The following is a 17088-nucleotide window of genomic DNA, read 5'->3' as shown; positions in this document are numbered from 1 at the left end:
TATATATATATATATATATATATATATATATATATATATATATATATATATATATATATATATATATATATATATATAGGGAAAAGTGAATATACCTTAAGAGTATATAAGCTTATGTACCAAACTCACCATATTATATCATTTTATATCATATATACACATTGTAATTGTCCAATGTTCTTCTAATTCAACTTTTAACTTGATCTAACTCCAAGATTTTTATAAATTTTACATTTATCTTCATTTTACATAATTTTCATTTTTAACTATAATATATATAGCTTAGTAGGTCTTCGGCATACATATGTGATGTAAGAGGAAGATAATAGTGAAATTTCAAAAATCTTGAAAGTAAATCAAGTATAGGGGTTGAAGTTTAAGACATTATAATGATTATATCAAACAAAATGATGTATTATGATAGGTTTGAGTACCTAAGCTTATATACCCTTAAGGGTATATTCAGTTTTCCCATATATATATATATATATATATATATATATATATATATATATATATATATATATATATATATATATATATATATATATATATATATATATATATATAATGGTGGATTGTTTTGATGAGTTGTTTTCATTCTTTATAGTTTGGTTTTATTGGTTAGACACGAGAAATGCAATCTTTGTGATATATATATATATATATATATATATATATATATATATATATATATATATATATATATATATATATATATAATGGTGGATTGTTTTGATGAGTTGTTTTCATTCTTTATAGTTTGGTTTTATTGGTTAGACACGAGAAATGCAATCTTTGTGGACGTTCTTAGTGTAGAAATAGAAAAGGAGAATAACACCATGTTGGAATTGGACATATATGATATGGGAAAATTGACATGAGACTCGTAAGAATATATTACAATTTGGGAGATAAGACATGTGCAAACGACAAGCAAGTGATGGAGTCAAAGTGCATGCCTCATCAGAAAGTGACTCAATTGGATTTTGTATTTGGTTTGTGATATCTAATGTGGTATACGTTACTTTCAAGTAATCCTTAAATTCAGATCTTGTTATTTGTTTATTACAATTTATTACAATTGTTTTGTTAAATTCTTTAAAATTTTAAAGTATATAATTATTAATCAAAATTATAGGAGGTGCTGAGGAGAGCAAAGTAGGCGGTTGCACTAACTTTTTTATTATCTTTGTAAAGTTATCTATATAATAAATTAGGTGTAAGACCTGTGTAGTACACGGCGGGTTGATTTAAAAAAATTAAACATTAAATTAAAGTGTAAACATAAAATAATTTTTAATGTACACGTTTAAATAAGAAAGGAAGAAATGTATTTATTACAATTTAATATCATATATATGATATTTAATACTTACATTTACATATATAAGTATATAACTTTAATTTTAAAAATTAAAACAAATTAAAAATTAATAAGTGGATAATATTTATTTCAAAAATACCACAAAATGACAAATATTGAAACTCATGAGAGATTGATATGTGGCAAAAAAAAATTTTATTGATATATATATATATATATATATATATATATTGAAAAATTAAAAACTTATAATAGCAATAAATGTTATTTTTCTGCTCCTTCAAAGCATTTAAGAATATTTAAATTTTTAGGACCGGTACCGGTCCTGATTGAAAATTTCTATTAAATTATCTCAAATAGCTTATCAAAAATTAATAAAAATACACTATAATTACTAAAATATCTAATCTTATTATATTACTTAATACTAATTTAAAAAAAATTTAAAAAGAGGTTAAAGGTTTACATTTTACATAATTCGAACATAAATTTTGGTGTTAGAGCGTAAAATGGCTGCTTTATGCAAAACTTATTGTTATTTGAATAATTTTTTGATACAAATGTGTATTGAAAATTCAATCCAACATCATAATTTCCTTTTGAATTTTGTATATGTTTCCCCTAAGTTTAATAATCTTTTATATAAATATAAAGTGTTTAATATTTTGGTTAGTTTATATTTTGAGTTAAATATACAAAATAAAAATCAATATATTTTATAGAATTTTAAACTATTAAATAGTATTTGTTGAAACTTGGAAAACGGCACAAATAAAAAAGATTTAAAAACATTATGGTCACATACCATTTTACTATTTATTTATTTAATTAATTACTAGATTACAAACTGCGTATTTATTTATTTAATTAATTACAAGATTACAAACTCGTATAGGACATAATTGGCAAATTAAGATAACATAGTTAATAAGAAAAACATGGTTTTTAATAATTAATTTTTAAATACTTCTTTCTATGTAATAATCTTACACCCAGTTCCCGAGTTCAATTTAAGGAGAGAAAAGAAAGGAAATGGGTGGAAGTGAGAGGAAAGTAAGAGAAATTGGTGTTCCCGAGTTTCATTAAACGAGGGAAGTGGAAGGAAATGAAGTCCTAACTTTACTTCCGATTTGCAAGGGTTTGGAGAGACAGAACAAAATGTTTTAACTTTTCTTCCATTTATCTCCAACTCGGGAACACAAAAGACAATTTTTTTTCCTTTCTCTTCTCTTCTTTTCTCTCCTTACTTTCTTTTCTCTTGTCTTCTTTTCTTTGCTACAACTCGAAAACGGGGTGTTAATGTATGTATGTTAGGGTAGTATTATCATACATTGTTAAATAGAAAAAACTTTACAATGGCGACAATCATATTTATCAAAACTCAGAATCAACCTTCCAATGGGGTTTGTTTCACTTAACACTGTTGTTGGTAGCATTTCAACACTGAAGGTTCTTAGCAAACACAAGAATCAAAATGGCCATGAGATTACTCATCACTTGGCATGTCGTAATTAAATAACGGTTATTGATAGAAGTGATTTAGGCATTGTTAAAAGTAAGGTTATCATATTGTATTAGACTAACGGTGGCTGTCGAGGCCAACAAAATAAATATTTTAAAGAGTAAATTACACGAATGGTCCCTATGGTTTGGGGTAATTTGCGCGTTTGGTCCCTAACTTATTTTTGTAACTCGGAAGGTCCCTACTGTTTGTTTTTGTTACGCGCTTGGTCCCTACTGTTTGTTTTTGTTACACACTTGGTCCCTGTCTTACCTAAAACGACTATTATTTAAATAGGAAAAAATGATGGGGTAGGTAAGGTAAGGTGAGAGGGTGGGGTTGGGGGTGTGTTTATTTAAATAGATTAAAAAAATCAAGGACAAAATAGTCTTTTTATGTATGACAGGGACCAAACGCGTCTTTCGAGTTAAAAATATAAATTATGGACCAAATGCGCAAATTACCCTAAACCATAGGGACCATTCGTGTAATTTACTCTATTTTAAATATTACACACTATAATAGTATAAAGGTAAATTGATTGTATTCATGGAGATGTGTTCAAGTAATAACTTTTGGGAATCTTGTTCTACAAATACTTATGAAACTAAAATAAAAATAAAAATGAGGGTTTTAATCTTTTGGGATATTTAAAATAAAACTAGAGTTAAACTAAGATTTAAAAAAATACAATCAACAAAAACAAAAATTTGATGTAAAGTCAATATGAGAAAGATGGTTGACTTAAGGTTCATCGCTTGAATACTTGGTAAATACATTATTAGAATCCAAAGTACAATGCTTGTCTTAAATCTTTAATTTGGCTATAGTAATCCAAGAAGCTTGAGATTACCTAGACTTTTTTTTAATTATTAAAATAGCTAGAGAAACTCATAACATATTTCATTGGTTAAAGTCACAATTTCCATTAAGCATGTAATTAGTGAAAATTAACTAGCATTAAGAACCAAAAAGTTACAAAATCCAAGAGGAGTCAAAATCTTCCACCACCATGTTGGCGAAAATATTTTTGTGATTATGTGAAGTAAAAAACTAATACAAAAATCACTTGTTGCTTGCTAATTTGAGGATCTATTACTTAATTAAAAAATTACCCAACTAATCACTACATATACATTTAAACTAATGAATTAAAAATAAAAGTAGCAAGAAGATGTTAAAATACAAAACACTTTCATAAAGACTCAAGAACAAGCTCTTGGAGTTCTTCAACATTCAACCAAGCATTCAAGTAAATTCACCAAAGTCGACCAAGATTAGTTTAGCCTAACATGGTTAAACTCAGGCTAAACTCAATAAACTAAAATAAAAGTGAAATGTAGCTAGCAAGATTTTTTTGGATTAGGGTGTTTAAGTCACTAACTAAATTGGTATATTCTTGATATTAGAAGCAAGTCTTTTTGATTACCCTCAGAACTAGCAACTAAGAAGGATTGCATTTTGAGAGAAAGGATAATTTGTAAGTTTTTTATATTGAGAGGATAATAAATTAATTGGAAATCGAAATAAATGATTTATTAATATATTATATGATTAATATATTAACATGAAATTGTAATTATTAATTTAGAATTAACTGGAATTAATTTTAGTATTAATTAGAATTAATTAAGGTGTAAGGACTATAGCTGACAATGTTCAAAAGTTGAACAAGGGAAGGGTTCCAGAACCTTCCCTTATGGACGGTTTTTGGGTGCCCTTATGGGGCATTCTGGAAGCCTCCTTGATATAAGGAAACTAGATAACTACCTACATTAATTATATTATTATTTTATTCCAGATTAGGGTTGTCAGGGTTTTTCAATCAGCTATAAATAGAGCCCCGTAGGTTCTAAATTTTTGAGCACTCATATACAATCAAAATAGTTGAATTTCTGCTCCCATCTCCTCTCTCCTCTTGTGTTATTGTTGCTAGGTTTTGGGTACAAACCATTAGAAACGTCATCTCTTTAGTGCTAGGCTTTCCAAGTTCTACAACTACAAAGATTGGTGTGATTTGTTTGCAATAACAAATCAAAAGGTATATAACCCTAAACTTGATAGTTTCGAAATTTAGTAGGGTTATGTTAGGTTTAGTTGTTCATTGTATGTTCCCTTCAAGGTGTATGACATAGATCTTTTATAGGATGCATGTATCCTATCATTTGTTAATTGTTTTCAGCACTGTACATATTTTGTTATCTATAAAACCCATCAGTGGTATCAGAGCTTAGGCTTGTCAAATATTGATTGCACATGAGATGAACTGGAAAAACCTGTTTTCGCAAAAAAAAATGTTTACATGACGTGGCAAATGATTTTTTTTTTCGGTAATTATCTGCCTAATTTGATTTATGGTATTACTTTTTATATTTATCTAGTACTGATTCTGCTTGATTCTGAATTTTGAATGCATTGTGTGATAATTATTGAAACCCTAAATATTAGGAGATATCCTTATTTGATAATTTATAATTAGATAAATTAAATTGAATTACCCATTATGAATTTAATAATTAACTTAATTGTAAAGTAATTAAAAGATAATTATAAAATACATTCTAGGTTTAAATTGATTAATTAATTATATGATAATTTAGATATTTAATGTTTAAACCTTGTATTTTGAAAAAATTTGAAATACACCTTCTACTATATATATGATTGAAAGTTTAATATATTATATGTATAAGACAAGTCAATCAAATCAATAATAGACCTCATTCACGAAGCCATACTCTAATGGGATATAAGGAAATGACCTATAAAATGACCGTTGAATGAGTGTCCACTCTCATCCACCGCTCCCTTGTATGGTGGATGGTCGTTAGTCGAACAGGTTTGATAGGACATAACCTCTAAAAGTATGATATTATAAAGTAACAAGACCTTTTATAAATCCCAACTCTAGTTACTTTAGGACAAAATGTGAAGTGTATGCTAATCCATGAAAATGCACCTCACTCCTTATATGTCGTTAGTGGAGCGTGCGTGGTTAACTAGTACACTAATTTGGGACTATAAAGTTGAGTGATGGACAAATCAAAAATTATCATTATTGATGGAGCGTGCGTGGTTTACCGACACATTAACTTGAGATGTTAAATGACCTCGAGGTTGTTAAGCGGGTTTGTACGGTTATTCACATCTTATTTGTAATCCTTGGCATCCCATACAAATTGTAGAGCATAATCTGAGATTAAACTTGCCATTGATAAGATTCAATGAATCTCAAATGATCTAGGGATTTCAAGTTAGATTGAAATTGGTAAATTTGTATTACATACCTTAATATATTTGCAATTAGATTACAACATCCCTCTTCTTTGTTGTGAATTGTATTTTGGATCCTAGCCTTAAATATTTATTTTGGGTTAAAATATTAAGGATTTATATCACTAACTAAAACCATGTCTCTTTATATGGATGTCTGCAACTAGTTATCTCACTGTTACTCAATCCGTCCACTCCAACTCAAACTTCTCCCTACTCTCGATTTTGTCAAAAGAGAAGTTCACTGGTCCTAACTACATGGACTGGATGAGAAACTTGAAGATGAATCTTCGATACAAGGGAAAATAATATGTCCTTGAGAATCCTCTTGTTGAAATCGATCATTCCACCGCTACTCCTGAGGAAATTGATTCCTACAACAAACATTCTGATGACGCCACTACGGTTGCTTGCATCATGGTCGCCACTATGGAACCTGAGTTGGCTAAATCTATGACTACTGGCCATATAAGTTTAGTCTCTACCTTGAAGGAAATTTCCATAAGAAGGCGAGACAAGAGCGCTACAAAGTGGTCAAGTCTCTTATGGCATGCAAACTTAAGGAATGAGAATCTGTTTGTTCTCATGTACAAAAGATGCAAAGGTAAGTAGAGCAACTACAAAGGCTCAACGTTTTGTTTGACGAGGAGTTAGCCATTGACATGGTCCTCAACTGTTTTCCTATTAGTTATGATCACTTTGTTCTAACTTATCATTTGAGCAACACAGAGACAACATTGACCTAACTCTATAACTTGTTTCAAACTACTGAGTTAGGGATGAAGAAGAATCATGCTCTTTCTGCAAAAAGTGCTCTTGTCCTAGCCATTGGCTCTGGCAAATGGAAAAAGAGGAAGGCTCCTTCTTAATCCAATAGGAAAGGGAAGGCCTATGTTGTAGGTTTTAACAGTGGGTCCAAGATGAAGCGCAACTTTGATGTCCCTGCGATCAGTGATCCAGGAGAGCTACCTGCTTCCATTGTGGGGGAAAGGGTCATTAGAGAAGAAACTGCCCCAAATACTTGTAGGATTTGAAAAATGGAAAGATCAAGGTGTCCTCATCAAGTATTTACACTATCCAAGTCAATAACACACAACTTTCTCATTCTTGTATCCTTAACACAGGATGCGGTTTCCATATTTGTTATTATTTACATGGTCTAAGAGAAAGTGAGAAAGTGGAGCATGGGAAGCTCAATCTGATCATGGGGAATAGACGATCTTCACATGTTACCAAGATTGGATCATATGGGCTTATGCTTAGTAGTGATGGTAGGATTGATTTATTGAATTGTTGTTATTCGCCAGACACGACACGAAACATTATTTCTTTTCATGCATTATTCAAACAAGGTTTTATTCTTTTGATAATGATATTGGTTTAATTTCTGCTTTCAAAAATGGTGTTTTCATGTTTAAAGCTTTACCTTGTAATGGTTTGTATGAAACTGTGACTTGTATTGATAACTTAGGCAATAGTTTATTTCATATTGATTTGTCTAACCGTATAGACAAGGCGTGTATGTGCCATTATCGTCTTTGGCATATAAACAAGAAATACATCACCCAAATCCAAAAGGATGGAGTGTTGGAATCATTTGACTTAGAACGGTTGATGAATGTGAATCTTGTCTATTAGGAAACATGACAAAATCACCTTTCACTGGAACATGTGAAAGAGGTGAAGGATTGTTGGACCTAATCCATATGAATGTGGTGGCCCATTCAGATTCAACGTAAGAGATGTTAATTGATATTGTGTGACATTTACAGATGATTACAATAGATATGGTTATATATATTTAATCAAACATAATTCGAAAACCTTTGAAAAGTTCAAAAGCATTTAATCACGAAGTCGAGAATCAATTGGGCAGGAAGATAAAGATGCTCAAAACTGACAGAGGTGGTGAGTATTTTAGTATCAAATTTAATGAGTAACTTAAGGAATGTGGAATTATTTTACATTTGACTCCTACTTGAACACCACAAATCAATGGTGTGGCTGAGAGGCGTAATCGAACCTTACTAGATATGGTTCATTTCATGATGAGTCGAGCTTTTCTTCCTATTCATTTATGGGGGTATGCCTTATAGACAACCTGCCAAAAAACCTCATGAGATATAGATAGGGAAAGCTCCCTCACTTAGACATATCAATGTTTGGGGTTGTGAAGCGATCGTAAGACAAGAGACTCGCGACAAACTTGAACCCAGAGCCGAGAAGTGTTATTTCATTTGCTACCTACAAAAGTCATTTTGGATACTTCTTCTACAAACTTAGTGAGAACGTGATCTTTTTTGCTCGAAGATGAGTCTTTCGTGAAAGAGAGCTCATATTCAAAGAGCACAGTGGGGTGCTATTGATCTTGAAGAAATTCAAGAGTCATCCAATGAAGGAACCTCAGACAAAACTAGCACTCAACACGAGGAAGAAATTTCAGTTGAGCCCGTTGACAACTCATTACTCCTTCGTCAATCTAGTAGGGCTAGCATGCCACCTGAGTTCTATGGTTTCCATATAACTACAGATGGTGATACATTTATTAGTGATCATACACTAGTAAATTTGGATAAACCAACTAACTACAAGGAAGTGATGGCAGGCATGGAGGTTTCTAAATGGAAGGAGGCAATGGAGAGTGAGATTCAGTCCATATATGATAACCAAGTATGGAACTTGGTTGATCATGTACCTGGTCGAAAGTAGTCTGGTGCAAATGGATCTTCAAGACGAAGACCGACAAGGATGGGATAGTACACAATTTTAAAGCTAGGTTGGTTGCAAAGGGCTTTACTCAAACCTGGATTGACTCTGATGAGACCTTTTCATCAATAGCTAAGATAAAATCTATCAGGATCATGCTTGTTTTAGCTGCATTTCATGACTATGAAATATGGTGGATGGATGTTAAAACTGCTTTCCTTAATGGGAAGTTATATGAGGACGTTTATATGAGTCAACCAGAGGGTTTTGTACATGCCAAGTTTCTTGATAGAGTGTCTAATCTTGAGAAATCCATTTATGGATTGAAACAAGAATCTCGTTGTTGGAATATTTGCCTCCATGTGTAAGTCAAAGAGTTGGAATATTTATGGATTGAAACAAGAATCTCGTTGTTGGAATATCATATAAATCTTCAAACCTAGAGATATGAGTTGTTACCTATGAGTTGGTTGTGCATTGATTGCATGTAAACGCATCAGTAACTTGATGTTATAAAACGTGCCTTTGTGTACAATTCAACAAGTAGTAGAACAAGCATATGAGTCGAAGTTTATCTGTTCCTTCTAGAAATAGAAGCGATATCTGGTCCCCTCGATAATTTTGTTGTGACCTATGTACCGGCCGGTCAGAACTAAATTGATGTGTTCGATTAAGTTCTTTGTCAAACAAATCGGAAATCGGGAAACAAACTGCTGAATAATAAGTACGACGTTGTTCCATGTATTTGTCCGGCTGATATCATGAGAACAGAGGATTATATGATCACTTATCTAAAATGGCGCTTCATAGTTCAACAGAGTTTTCGAGAGCTACGATTGTTGGTTGGTTCCTGAAGTAACATACGCAAATATAGTTATTAGACTTATCCAAGTGGGAGTCTGTTGGATAAGGTGTCTAAATCCATAACTTATTTGGTATATACTTGACCCGACCCGGCATGGTCCATTTGGGTTGCATTTCACCCGAACTATTTATGGATAATTTTATGAGAGTTATACACATATGTTTATTAATATATTATAAGTTATAATATATTAATATGAAGTTATGTTATTTAATTAGTCTTAGTCTTAAATTGATTATGAATTAATTTAGAGATTAAAAGGAAGACTAATTAGATTGTGGGATATTGGTTTTATATAGTGTGGGCTAACACTCATTTATTAATGGGCTAGGCTTGTATGGAAGTCCATGGATGATCCATGGAGCTTTTAAACCATGGATCCTTGGAAAAGGAAAGGTCATGGGTTATTAGGGTTTCACCCTAATCATGTACACTATATAAGCATGCTTATGTTGCATGAAATGGCCACTAGAGTGACTAGTGGCACTAGTGTGTGTGCTTGTGTGTGGCCGAAAATTACAAGTGTGTGTACACTCTCTAAAGTTTTCCAAGAGTTTGTGGTGATTTGTGATTCCATTTGAGGCATTCACACTATTGGTGCTTGGCCCTCAAACTCCTTAGGAATCAAACTCATCATCAAAAGGTATGTAATCTCATCTAATTCTTTTATGTTTAAAAGTACCCCATGCCATGTTAGATAGGTTATGAACCTTGGAAAATTATTATTTTGCATGTATTTAGACAAACATAGATCCAGGGTTTATTAGGGTTGCATGCACACTTAGGAAGTGTTAGATTGCTCAAAACCCAACAGTGGTATCAGAGCCTAGGCTTGCTTGTTTGATATGATGCAAAATAGTGAAAAAAGTTGAAATTTTTGCTGTCTGCATGATGGACTCGCCGAGTCCATGGGGGGACTCGCCGAGTCCAAGGCAAAACTCATCCTACTCGCCGAGTAGGTCCGTGCACTCGGCGAGTAGAAGGTTCAGAATGCAGATTTTCGACTTTTGCTGCTGGAAATGGACTAGAAACATTACCCTAAACTGTTTTGATGTTTTAAAACTTATTTTAGTTGGTGTAATGGTTTTTCTAATCCATTTACAATAGCATATATCAAAATTCCATGATTTTTATGTGTTCGTATAATTCTTGAAATTTTGATGATCATGTTCATGTTCTTATGAATTTATAAGATGATAGGAATTATTTGCTGAATTGTTTAGGATTAATTCTTGATCATTTATGTGTTTTAATGGAGTCCATAATTTGTCCTCAAGTTATGGATATCCAAATGTCACTTTTCTTTAACACACATTAAAAACACATAAGTTACATAAAATGAAGAGTCTTCATTTTATGAACCTTTAATTCATAAGTTATGAAATGAAAAGTTTTGAAGAGTTACAAAACTTGCCCTCAAGTTTTGGAATTTGTAAAGTTTCACACACTTTAATAAACTTTAATTCCAACCCTTAGAGTTTTAATAGTTAAAATTCAACCCTCATACTATTATAACATTAATGGTTAATTATTATATATATGTATAAGAACAAGTTGTTTTACCGTTAGTAGGCCTCATTCACGAATCCGGTCTATAAGGTGGGTATAAGGTTGTTGCCTATAAAATGACAACTTAATGGGTGTCCACTCTCACCCACCGCTTGCTTGATCGGTGGAGGGTCGTTAGCCGAACGGGTAGGACAATGACTTTAAATTCTCATTAAAAGTATAATGATTATTATAAAGTAACTAAATGTTTTATTTAATTCCCAATCTTAGTTACTTTAGGAAAAATGTGAATTTGGTGCTATCCCATGGAATTCACACTTTGTACCTTACCAAGTCGTTGGTGGAGCGTGTGTGGTTAACCGGCACACTAACTTGGACTAGTAAGGATCACGAAGGGTGACTTAATGTTTGTCATAGATCAATGGAGCGTGTGTGGTTAACCGGCACATTGATTGGGTGATAATATTAAGGGTACCAAGTGAATTGGTATGGTTATTCACACCTTGTTTTGTGATCCTCGGCATCCCAGTCACAAAATTTGAGAGGGCACACTCGAGATTGAAACATGCCATTGAAAAGTTCAATGAATCTCAAAAGATCTAGGAATTTCAAATCCAATTAAAACCTAATAAATTATTTCATTCTTCATGGTGGAAATTGGTGAATCGTCATTCGCCTACCTTCAAATATTTTATAGCTTGGATTACGGCATCCCTCTTCCAAATTATAAAATATTGTGTTGGGTCCTAGCCTTAATATTTCATATTGGGTGTTATATTAAGGACTTTGAATCAACTAACTTGATTTTCTCCCATTATAGATGTCTGGTTCAGACAACTATGATCTTCCCAAATCTCTTGAAGATGGTGTCCCTCAACATCATGCTTCACTTCCTCCACCTCCTCCAATTATTCTCCCTCGCCCACAAGTTCTTGAAAAGTTTAAAGTCACTCAATCCCTATTGGAAAGCATAGTCTATGAGTGCTCACATCTTGGAGATAAAGTCACATATTGACAAGCCGGGAGAGTTGGGTGTCAAAGTCCCGTGAAAGTTGGATGTTCAATCACTTTCTTAGTAACATAGTGAGTCTCTTTGGGACTACTATGAGGCAGACTATGACATGACCCTTAATGATGTTATCTTTTTGCTTGGTGTTGTGGAATCAGCAATGATTCGGAACACCAGTAAAGCAAATTTGATTAAAAGAACAACTTCCCAAGTCTACATGGACATTGACAATGGTAGCATTGGATATCTAGAAAAAGATTTCTCTTCCCAATGGAAAGGGGTCGGCCATAGTCAACTCGGTTGACCAAATGGTAAAGAGAAAGGCTAATTCTGAGATAGTCTCATGTGCCATTGCCAAAGGGTCCATGTGTTTTGTTGCCAAAGGAAGGGGCATTGGTTGCGAAGCTGCCCTATTCACCTGAAAGGTCATAAGGTTGATCAAGTCAAGAGGTTTGACTCTACTTCGGGTAAAGTCCACTGTCTAACTCTATTAAGTTCCTATTTGGAGATTCTTATTACATAATGTGAATGGGTCACATGCTGATGTTTTAAGAATCAAAGAAAAGATAGGAAGCTTAAAGTAAGTATATGTTGATTCTGATTGCGAAGGTGGGTTTCGATCGCAAGGTTCGGTAATCAGAATTTTGATCTGTTGCTTAAGAGTTATAATATATTGCTTATGAATAGATAACAACAAGGTTTTCATGTGGATTGTAAGGATAAGTTTTTCCGCAAAGTTTTAAAATAAAAGAAAAAAAGGGTTTTAATTTTATTTATTTTAAAAATATCCTTACAATGGCATCTGTGGAAAATTGTTGCTTATATGTTTCCAGTAATAGCAATATTGGAAAGTGGATTTGATTCTTTCATTTGTGGTAGTGTCTGAATTTACCAAATGAAGAAAGTTTTTCATCACCCAAGTTTCAATTGGACAAAAACTTGGAATCATACAAGTTGTATTGTATGATGAATGAGAATTTTCATCTTTAAAATTAAGACTAATTCTTTGATCACATGTATATGTGAGTCAATTGAAGGACTAAGGAATTAGGTACACTGGGTGTGCGCTGGTCAAGGTCCACCACAAAGATTGATTTGTCATGATTTACTAAAGATTAGTAAATATGATTATACTTATGAGGTTAAGTATCATTCTGTAACATTGGAAAGGTTACAATGTATAACAAAACAAATGAGAAGAATCAAATTAGGCAGAAAGATAAAAGTTTCTCAAATCTGAAAGGATGGGAGAGTACTTTAGTATCATATTTCATGATCATCTTAATGATTATGAAACCATATCACAAATTCATACTCTAAGGACGTCTTAGTGCATTGTTATGGCTAAAAAGAGAGGTCATGAATTGTTGGATTGGTTAAAATCGAGAAGATGAATCATACTTCGTTCCAAAACAATTCTTAGAGTCATACTCCAAGATTGTAACCTTGAGTGACATAAAGGAAGATTTATTAACACTAGTCAAATGTAAGAGTAAAATGTTTTCTATTCTTGTACATTTGAGATTGGTAAGTTGTGATGTCTTGGATGAGACAAAGACCAACTAAGACCAATTGTGTGAAGTGTTAGTCTTGATAAGAATCCGCATTGTCCCTTGAATATTTGTTTTGTCAAGGAATGGTTCTTGACTGGGGAAACTTATATGTCAAGGGGACAGTGGGAGCCTTAAAGATCCTGAAAGAGTTTCAAGATTTAATCAAGAGTAAAACCTGTAATTTATCACTAGCACACGACTTAAGGTTTGCAACCTATCGTGTTGACATAATTCTTATTTCTGTACCTACTTCAAATAAGTTGAATTTGCATGTGAGTTATCAGAGTTCAACTTGGAAGCATTGGTGGGCCTTGTGCTACCAAGGTGACAAGAAACTAAGATTGAACAAGTTTAATCCATGTAAGGCTGAATTTGTCACTAACCTTATCTTGTGATTATGGTTTTGACAAATTCACATGGATAGGAACTCATACACTATAAAATCTAAGTGTCATAAGGTTTCTCTCCGATTCATGAAAATGATGGTGAGGAAACGCTTTCACTAAGTAGATTTTACGTAGATATCAATTGTGTTATTTGCATTTTCAAAAGTCGTTAGTGGAGCGTGTATGGTTAACCGGCACACTAACATGGACTTGTGAGAAATGGCAAATGCCTAAGCAATTGAGACTATGATTACGACATCCCTTTTCATAGTCCTGAAAATTGTTTAGACGCACATGTGAGCTATCTAAGAAAGGGTGTATGAGTCTAAATTTCAGAAGTCCAGCAGATTTCTGGAAATATGTCAGAGCTAGTGGGAGCATAAGTGTTATGCTAATAATCATCATGTTAGTAGGAGCATGATAATTGTGATTACTATTATTGCAAGCTAGCAATGTTAATTATAGAAAAACAAAAGTTTCAATTCGTGAAGTTGTAGGGGTTGAAAAGTTGTTTTGCTATAATTAAAGGAGAGGAAATTATACTTCATTTCAATTCTAAAGCTTAGATTGAGATTTTAATCATCTTTAGTCAAGGACATATATATGAATTTTATGTCTGAATGGTTCAACTTAAGGAAATTCTATATATATATTGCGTTCTCAAAATTCAATTATGACTACGGCATCCCTCTTCGTAGTTAAATTTTGAAAACATGGCAAATAAAAATATTGTAGCAAAAGACTGGTCTAGTATCATGTCTTTATGTCAAACATCATGAATCGTGTCCCATATGCTTCGATAATAGGATCGATTTCATATGCTATAATATTCATCTTTTCTAAATTTTCCAAATGCTTAAGGCATTGAGAAGGGAAAAGTCTAGAACTGGATATGACTAAAGTGATTAAGCAATTGTCGAGGACAATCTGAGGTTCGCCAAAGATTGGTTGCTCAGGGAAAGTTGGAAGTATGATGTAAGTTGTCGAAAAAGACCATATTGACATATTCTGAAAAGAAGTAACTCTTGTTCGGAAGTGATAGTCAAAATGGGACTATGGAAATGTCTCCATAGGTGGAAGTTATTCAATCTATGTAAGATTAGAAAACCTTAATGCAAGAAGGATGTTCAAAGCAATGTACTTTGAATATGAGACTTCCGTTCCATAGAAGTTGACCTTCTTTGGAATACTCTGTAATGACTGGTGACAAGGTTTTGGTGACTTTGTGCATAATCATTACAAGAGGAACATTGCATAAAAGTTTAAAATCTAACAGTTTTTTTTTGGTAAATGATAGGAATCGGGGATTCTAACATTTACAATAAGGATTTGTGATTGTGAAATGAGTTTCATTGGAATCATGTTCAATTGATCTACATCACAATGTAAGGATCATAGACAAACATAGTGTGCATACTTGGAGCATGGCATAACTATTGTTTAGAAAAACAAAGTGTACATGCTAGGAGCATGGGATGACTGTTGTTTTTATTCAAGTCTTAAGTTGATTGTTTGAAACATTATACAATGAATAATGTGTAATCAATATGGTGATAAATAAAAGGTGGTTCTATTTATATTCAAAAGGGTTCTGAGACCATATTGGATTCGATTATTATTGGGTTTCACTTTGCATGTTTTGACTTCCTAAATAGCTAGGTTATTCTTTCTGAGTGACTAAGTTATTTAAACACTCCACAGTCGTTCATATGTTGGAAGTAGGTATGAATCAAGACTGCCATGAATCGAGTTTGTAGATGGCTAAATGGGTTTAGTCATAGCAATGGTTGCTACAACATTCATGAGTGCTGATAAGTTATGAGTATTGGAATAAACCCACGCTCACTTGTATCACTTCATGGAATTTATCTCGAGTGATCGTGAGACGGTTATATCATATAAATCTTCAAACATAGAGATATGAGTTGTTACCTATGAGTTGGTTGTGCATTGATTGCACGTAAACGCATCAGTAACTTGATGTTATAAAACGTGCCTTTGTGTACAATTCAACAAGTAGTAGAACAAGCATATGAGTCGAAGTTTATTTGTTCCTTCTAGAAATAGAAGCGATATCTGGGCCCCTCGATGATTTTGTTGTGACGTATGTACCGACCGGTCAGAACTAAATTGATGTGTTCGATTAAGTTCTTTGTCAAACAAATCGGAAATCGGGAAACAAACTGCTGAATAATAAGTACGACGTTGTTCCATGTATTTGTCCGGCTGATATCATGAGAACAGAGGATTATATGATCACTTATCTAAAATGGCGCTTCATAGTTCAACAGAGTTTTCAAGAGCTACGATTGCTGGTTGGTTCCTGAAGTAACATACGCAAATATAGTTATTAGACTTATCCAAGTGGGAGTCTGTTGGATAAGGTGTCTAAGTCCATAACTTATTTGGTATATACTTGACCCGACCCGACATGGTCCATTTGGGTTGCATTTCACCCGAACTATTTATGGATAATTTTATGAGAGTTATACACATATGTTTATTAATATATTATAAGTTATAATATATTAATATGAAGTTATGTTATTTAATTAGTCTTAGTCTTAAATTGATTATGAATTAATTTAGAGATTAAAAGGAAGACTAATTAGATTGTGGGGTATTGGTTTTATATAGTGTGGGCTAACACTCATTTATTAATGGGCTAGGCTTGTATGGAAGTCCATGGATGATCCATGGAGCTTTTAACCCATGGATCCTTGGAAAAGGAAAGGTCATGGGTTATTAGGGTTTCACCCTAATCATGTACACTATATAAGCATGCTTATGTTGCATGAAATGGCCACTAGAGTGACTAGTGGCACTAGTGTGTGTGCTTGTGTGTGGCCGAAAATTACAAGTGTGTGTACACTCTCTAAAGTTTTCCAAGAGTTTGTGGTGATTTGTGATTCCATTTGAGGCATTCACACTATTGGTGCTTGGCCCTCAAACTCCTTAG

Source organism: Lactuca serriola, chromosome 1, assembly GCF_051521515.1.
Source record: "Lactuca serriola cultivar US96UC23 chromosome 1, Lser_US96UC23_V15, whole genome shotgun sequence".
Lineage (NCBI taxonomy): Eukaryota > Viridiplantae > Streptophyta > Magnoliopsida > Asterales > Asteraceae > Lactuca > Lactuca serriola.
The sequence above is the reverse complement of the archived record's forward strand: the minus strand, read 5'-3'. Positions refer to the sequence as shown.